This window comes from Ovis aries, chromosome 23 (genome assembly GCF_016772045.2).
Source record: "Ovis aries strain OAR_USU_Benz2616 breed Rambouillet chromosome 23, ARS-UI_Ramb_v3.0, whole genome shotgun sequence".
NCBI classification, from domain to species: Eukaryota; Metazoa; Chordata; class Mammalia; order Artiodactyla; family Bovidae; genus Ovis; species Ovis aries.
The window spans coordinates 53,692,911-53,698,910 of NC_056076.1; positions in this window are offsets into that span (position 1 = coordinate 53,692,911).

The following is a 6,000-nucleotide window of genomic DNA, read 5'->3' on the forward strand; positions in this document are numbered from 1 at the left end:
TCTATTAAAAAGTAGACAAATATCCAAGTACTGTTGTGCTCTACAAGTGTAGACCCCTTTATGACTGACGAGACAAATCCACCAACTACAGACTCGGTGCGGTTCTTCCTAATCTCTTCTAGTGCTAAATCTAAGGACTTGCTTAAGAACACAAGCTCTAGGGGTGGGACAAATGGAGAGAATAGCATGGAAACATACACTACCATGTGTGGAATAGATGGCCAGCGGGAATTTGCTGTGTGACTCACAGCTCAGACCAGGGCTCTGTGACAACCGACAGGGTGGGTGGGAGGGAGGTTCAAGTGGGAGGGGACATATGTATACCTATGGCTGATAGACACTGAGTATGGCAGAAACCAACCCTATTTAAAGCAATTGTCCTTCAATTGAAACAAATAATTTTTTCAATATTTTATAAAAAAGGACACAAGCTCTGGAGCCAGACTCAGTTCAGTTCAGTTCAGTCACTCAGTTGTGTCCGTCACTCCTTGTGACCCCGTGAATCGCAGCACGCCAGGCCTCCCTGTCCATCACCAACTCCCGGAGTTCACTCAGACTCACGTCCATCGAGTCAGTGATGCCATCCAGCCATCTCATCCTCGGTCGTCCCCTTCTCCTCCTGGCCCCAACCCCTCCTAGCATCAGGGTCTTTTCCAATAAGTCAACTCTTCACATAAGGTGGCCAAAGTACTGGAGTTTCAGCTTTAGCATCATTCCTTCCAAAGAAATCCCAGGGCTGATCTCCTTCAGAATGGACTGGTTGGATCTCCTTGGAGCCAGACTGGTTGAGTCTAAATCCCAGCTCCACACTTAGCAGCAATTGGGCCAAATTCTTTAGTCTCTTTATGTCTCAGCTACTTGAAACTGATGATGATGTTACATGTGATGTAGGTCTTATGAGAATGAAATGAGTTAAGACATATAAAGCTCCTACAACAGTGCCTGGCACATAGAATGATAGAGTGTTAACTCTGATAAGACCTTTCTAATCACCTGTGGCACAGCCATGGACTCTGGTGGAGAGAGGAGGCGTTGCAGTCATGCCTGAGATATTGACCCCTTACCCCTTAGGATGGCCAGGAGGGACCCAGGCCAATCACCTCTGGCCAAGAGCAACCAGCTATGCCATTCAAATAATTCTAAATTTCTCTGTGTGTCAGGACGTGAAGGGGGATTGAGAAGTTCTCCATTTTTTCTGTTTCCCAAAAGGATACATTATTATAGACCCATAATATCTTTTCCATTCTATTTCATCTTACTGAAAAGAAAATATCCTGGGAAATAGCCTCTGACTTTCTCATTTTAACACACCATGACTAGCGAGCCTGTGCTGATTACCCAACCATGGCTTTGAAAAGCTGAATAATTTTACTCTGAACTATTGATGTTGTTTCCTTAGGGCTTGGATTTCTGTGTGGGAATGGCACTGAAATCAATCATGGATTGTTTAGACCAGACTCTGGAGCATTTCCATTTATTCCAAATAACTCTCCTCTCTGCCCCCTAAAGTGGCATCTACCTGGCAAATGCTGCTATGAGTCAATTGAGAAGAATGAGCACAGATTCTTCCAAGATCTAGGGGACACTCACTCTGGTTGTGTCAGGTTGGAAGCTGACTTCCTAGGTCCTGTGTCAAGTTCAAAAGCCCTGCTCTGGTGGAACTGACCTCATCTCCCATCAGTGTGACCATCACACCCCATTAATGACAGCAGAAATGAACCCCGCTGTTCTTATGTTGCTTAGCAATTTTCCTTAATATTACAGTTTTACAAATACACAGGGGAGCCCTCCCAGGTTGAAGTTTTTGAGCAGTTTAGTCCTAACACCTCTGACAAGAAAACAAATTTTAATCTTTTTTCAACTTGGAGTTGTTTTAATCACATACGTAAATATCACATACACGTGTGCATACACAGGATCACAAATTGTGTAGTTCTATAAATTATTTTTATTCAGATTGTTTTCCAGTTTTTGAACAACTACATCAGACAGTAATGAAATCTCTTCTTGTAAATAGCCGGGGAATTCACTCAATACACTCATGCTGGTTAATAATTGTTACTGTCATTTTGAAAACATAGAAGAAAGACATTCCATGAAGGGGGAACAATAGAAAGAAAGGCGTATGTCAGGAAGAAATTTCCCTCTACCCTTCTAGGTGATTCTGGCTGTTCTAAGAACTAAATTGACATGAGACAGATTAATAGCAGAAAGTGAAACAAAAGTTTAATAGGATGAACTCATGAGAGACACCTAGTAAAACTGAGTAACTCACCAAACTGGCAAAAACCCTCACCTTTAAAACCATCTTCTGCCAGAGACAAAAGAGGATGATGAGGGCAGTGGTTTGGAATGTCAAAGAAGAGGAAGGCAATTTACAAGCGGCTGGAAAAGCAGATGGCTGGTAAGCATTTGAGGGGCCAGGAGGAAGCAGTGGGACTAAGAAAGGAATTCTAACACACAGACCTAGCTAGGGTCCTCCCTGTCCATACACCCAGCTCACACTACAGTCACCTCTGGTGATGGCTCCCCTCCTAAACAGGTCCTCTCTCTAGATCCTTTCAGGCAGCTAGGGGAAAGGTCAAAGTTTCTTCCTGAGTCTTTTGGGCTTTGATTGTTTTCAGCTTGAAATAATCCACCTGTCAAAGAGACATGTTGGGTGGCAAATTTTGCTCCCTTACAAGTGATTTCTAAATTGTGTTGTTGCTATTGTTATAGGAAGACAGCACTGTAAAGCTGGTAAACATAGAACACATCCCAGATTTTTTAAATCTACAGTATTATAAAAGGTAGATAATTCAAAGCAGTTCAACCTAATTCTACCTTAAATGCTTTTAGTCCTGCTTTGGTACCAATTTTGTGGCTTCCTTCAGGATCTCTGTTCCCCGCTCTGTAGCATTCAAATGTGGAATGGCAACCCACTCCAGTATCCTTGCCTGGAGAATCCCATGGGCAGAAGAGCCTGGCGGCCTACAGTCCAGGGGTCCCAGATAGCTGGACGTGACATGACTGAGCAACTGAGAGGACTAACGCTTTCACTTTGGGGCTGGTGGCCCAACCAGAGAGGGTAAGAAAGCGCTGCCCCACTCGCCCTGGACCCCTATACCTTTCCCCATGCACCCCTTCCACTTGGCTGCTCCTGAGATGTATCCTTTGTAGAAGTGAAGTCACTCAGTCATGTCCGACCCTTTGCGATCCCATGAGCTGTAGCCTGCCAGGCTCCTCTATATCCTTTAGAATATACTGGTTTATATAATATATCCTTTGTAATATGCTGGTAAATGTAAATGTGAAATCAAAGTATCTCCTGCCATATCAACAAACAAGGAATGTCACAGCCAGCAGTGATCTCTGGCCTCCAAATGTGAATAAGGGCTCCCAAAACTGTGATCCAGCGGATGCCACTGCCTCACCCCCCACGGTGATTTCTGAGATTTGGGGGTGGGGGGGTGGGCAAAAAGGAGCCATCTGCCACATCTACTACTCCTTAAGGTGAACAAGAAGGAATTCTGTGAGCCCAGAGGCTTGCATCTTCCCATACACAGAACGCTACATTTCTGAACTTAATAACTGATATTTCTTTCCTGACAATAACCTTTGATGTTCAGACTGCCTGCTCCCTTTGCGGCAAACTTGTGTACAGCCTGACTCCCCCTCCTGCCTCCGTGGAGCAGTTTTCTCAAAACTCCTGAGATGCTGTCCCCCAGGCTCCGTGTCCTAAACATTCCCACCAAATAAACTCTCTACTGTAGCTCAGCCTGTAAAGAATCTGCCTGCAATGCAGCAGACCTGGCTTCGATCCCTAGGTCGGGAAGATCCTCTGGAGAAGGGAATGGCAGCCCACTCCAGTATTCTTGCCTGGAGAATCCCATGGACAGAGAAGCCTGGCAGTACAGTCCGTGGTGTCGCAAAGAGTTGGACATGACTAAGCGATGAACAAAAAAAAAATAAAAAAAAATTCAGGATGTGACTATATTTTTTAGTCAACACAAGTAAAGTGTTTTTCTAGGCTCTATGAGTCATTCTAGCAAAATATGAAACCTGAGGCAGGGGTTGCTTTGGAAAGCCCTGAGCTTGTTTTTGGACAAGCAAAATGTGCTTAGCTGGGCATCCTCTCAGGCTGGCATCTGAAATGAGAATATTCTTGTGAAACTGAACTGCTTAACTTGTGGAATCTGCACTAATTCAGGGTAGTTAGTGTCAAAATTGAATTAAATTGCTGGACATCCAGTTGGTGTCAGAGAATCAGAGAGATAGAGAGTCGGTGTTGGAAAGACATGCATTTGATATCTGGGAAATAAAGCCAGAGGCCATGTTCACAGCAGCACTATTCACAAGAGCCAAAATGTGGAGACAACCCACATGGCCATCAGCAAGTAAGCGGATGAACAAAATGCGGTATATCCATACAATGGAGCATTAATTATAAAAAGAGAGGAAATTCTAACTTATGCTGTACATGGATGAAACTTGAGGACATTTTTCCAAATGAAAGAAAACAGTCACCAAAACACAAATAGTGCATGATTCTACTTACATGCGGTACCTAGAGTGATCAGATTCAGAGAGACAGAAAATAGAATGCTGGTTACCAGCGGAAAGGGAAAAAGGGAGTTGTATTTTAACCGATACAAGAGTTCCACTTTTGCAAGGTGAAAAGAGTGCTGGAGACTGGTTATACAACAATGTAAATGTACTTAGACCACTGAGTGCCTCCCTGATGGCTCAATGGTAAAGAATCCGCCCGCAATGCAGGAGACCCAGGTTCAATCCCTGGGTGGAGAAGATCCCCTGGAGAAGGGAATGGCAACCCACTCCAGTATCCTTGCCTGGAGAATTCCATGGACAGAGGGGCCTGGTGGGCTACAGTAACCAAAGAGAGAAAACAGAATGCTGGTTACCAAGGGAAAGAGAAATGAGTTGCTGTTTAACCGCTCAGAGTTCCACTTTAGCAAGGTGAAAGCGTACTGGAGGCTGGCTGCTCAACAGTGTGAATGTACTTGCACCATTGAATTGCACACTCAAGAGAGATCAAGATGATAAATGTTAAGCTGGCTGGCTGACCCTAAGGATGAATGAGGAAGTCAGAATTTAATTCTGCCGAGGTACAAATGCAAACACAAAATCCCTCAAAGGCTCCACTCTGAAATGGACTTATGGATTTAGAAGATTCCAGGAATCATCTAGGTGACCCAGAGGAAACCAAGCCTTGTTCATGGAACATGAGCACCCTCAGGTCCCTGGAAGAAGCAATAAAAATCCCTCTTTAGAGAAAGCCAGTATCACTCTCGATATCACATTATTTATATTTGTAGCTTCTCAAATATGTGTCCAGGAAATAATCAAGGAACTACTCCCCTCTGGACAAAACACCATAAGCTATAATCAACAGAAAAAGAGAGAGAGAGAAATGAAATTGTCCACTGGGAATCCAGACCTTTTTTATTAGTTGTTTTTATTATCGCTGTTATCAACACACCTAGTAGATGAGACTTTGTCTCCTCTACAGGTAAGAATCTGAGGTGCTGAGAATTAATTTATCCAGGATTGGACAGCTGATAAGGTGGAGAGGAAGGCAACTTCTACTACACTTACTACCTGCTTGCTTCTGAAACTGCAATTTAATAGGCAGCAGCCTCTGAAAAATGACATGGTTCACAAGACAGCTCTAGGCAGAATTTGGTGCACCCAGGATATGCTTTTCTCTCATTAGTGGGGGGCGGAGGTGGGGGAGGGTTCTTTTATTTATTTATTTATTTTTTTTGTAGACAGAAAGTAGAGACCAGCCTAAACATCCAAAGTACATCTTCTCACAATGAAGCAATAATTACTAGCCTGAAACACCAAAGGTAAATCAGAGTAGAAAAAGAACAGTCAGGGAAGAAGATACTGAACTAGGAAGTCAACATGGAGTGCCTGTGATCCCACGAGACCCCGCTGAGCAGTCCTCTGCAAAATAACTTGTAACACAGGAGAACACTGGCATTTCTGGGCTAAAAC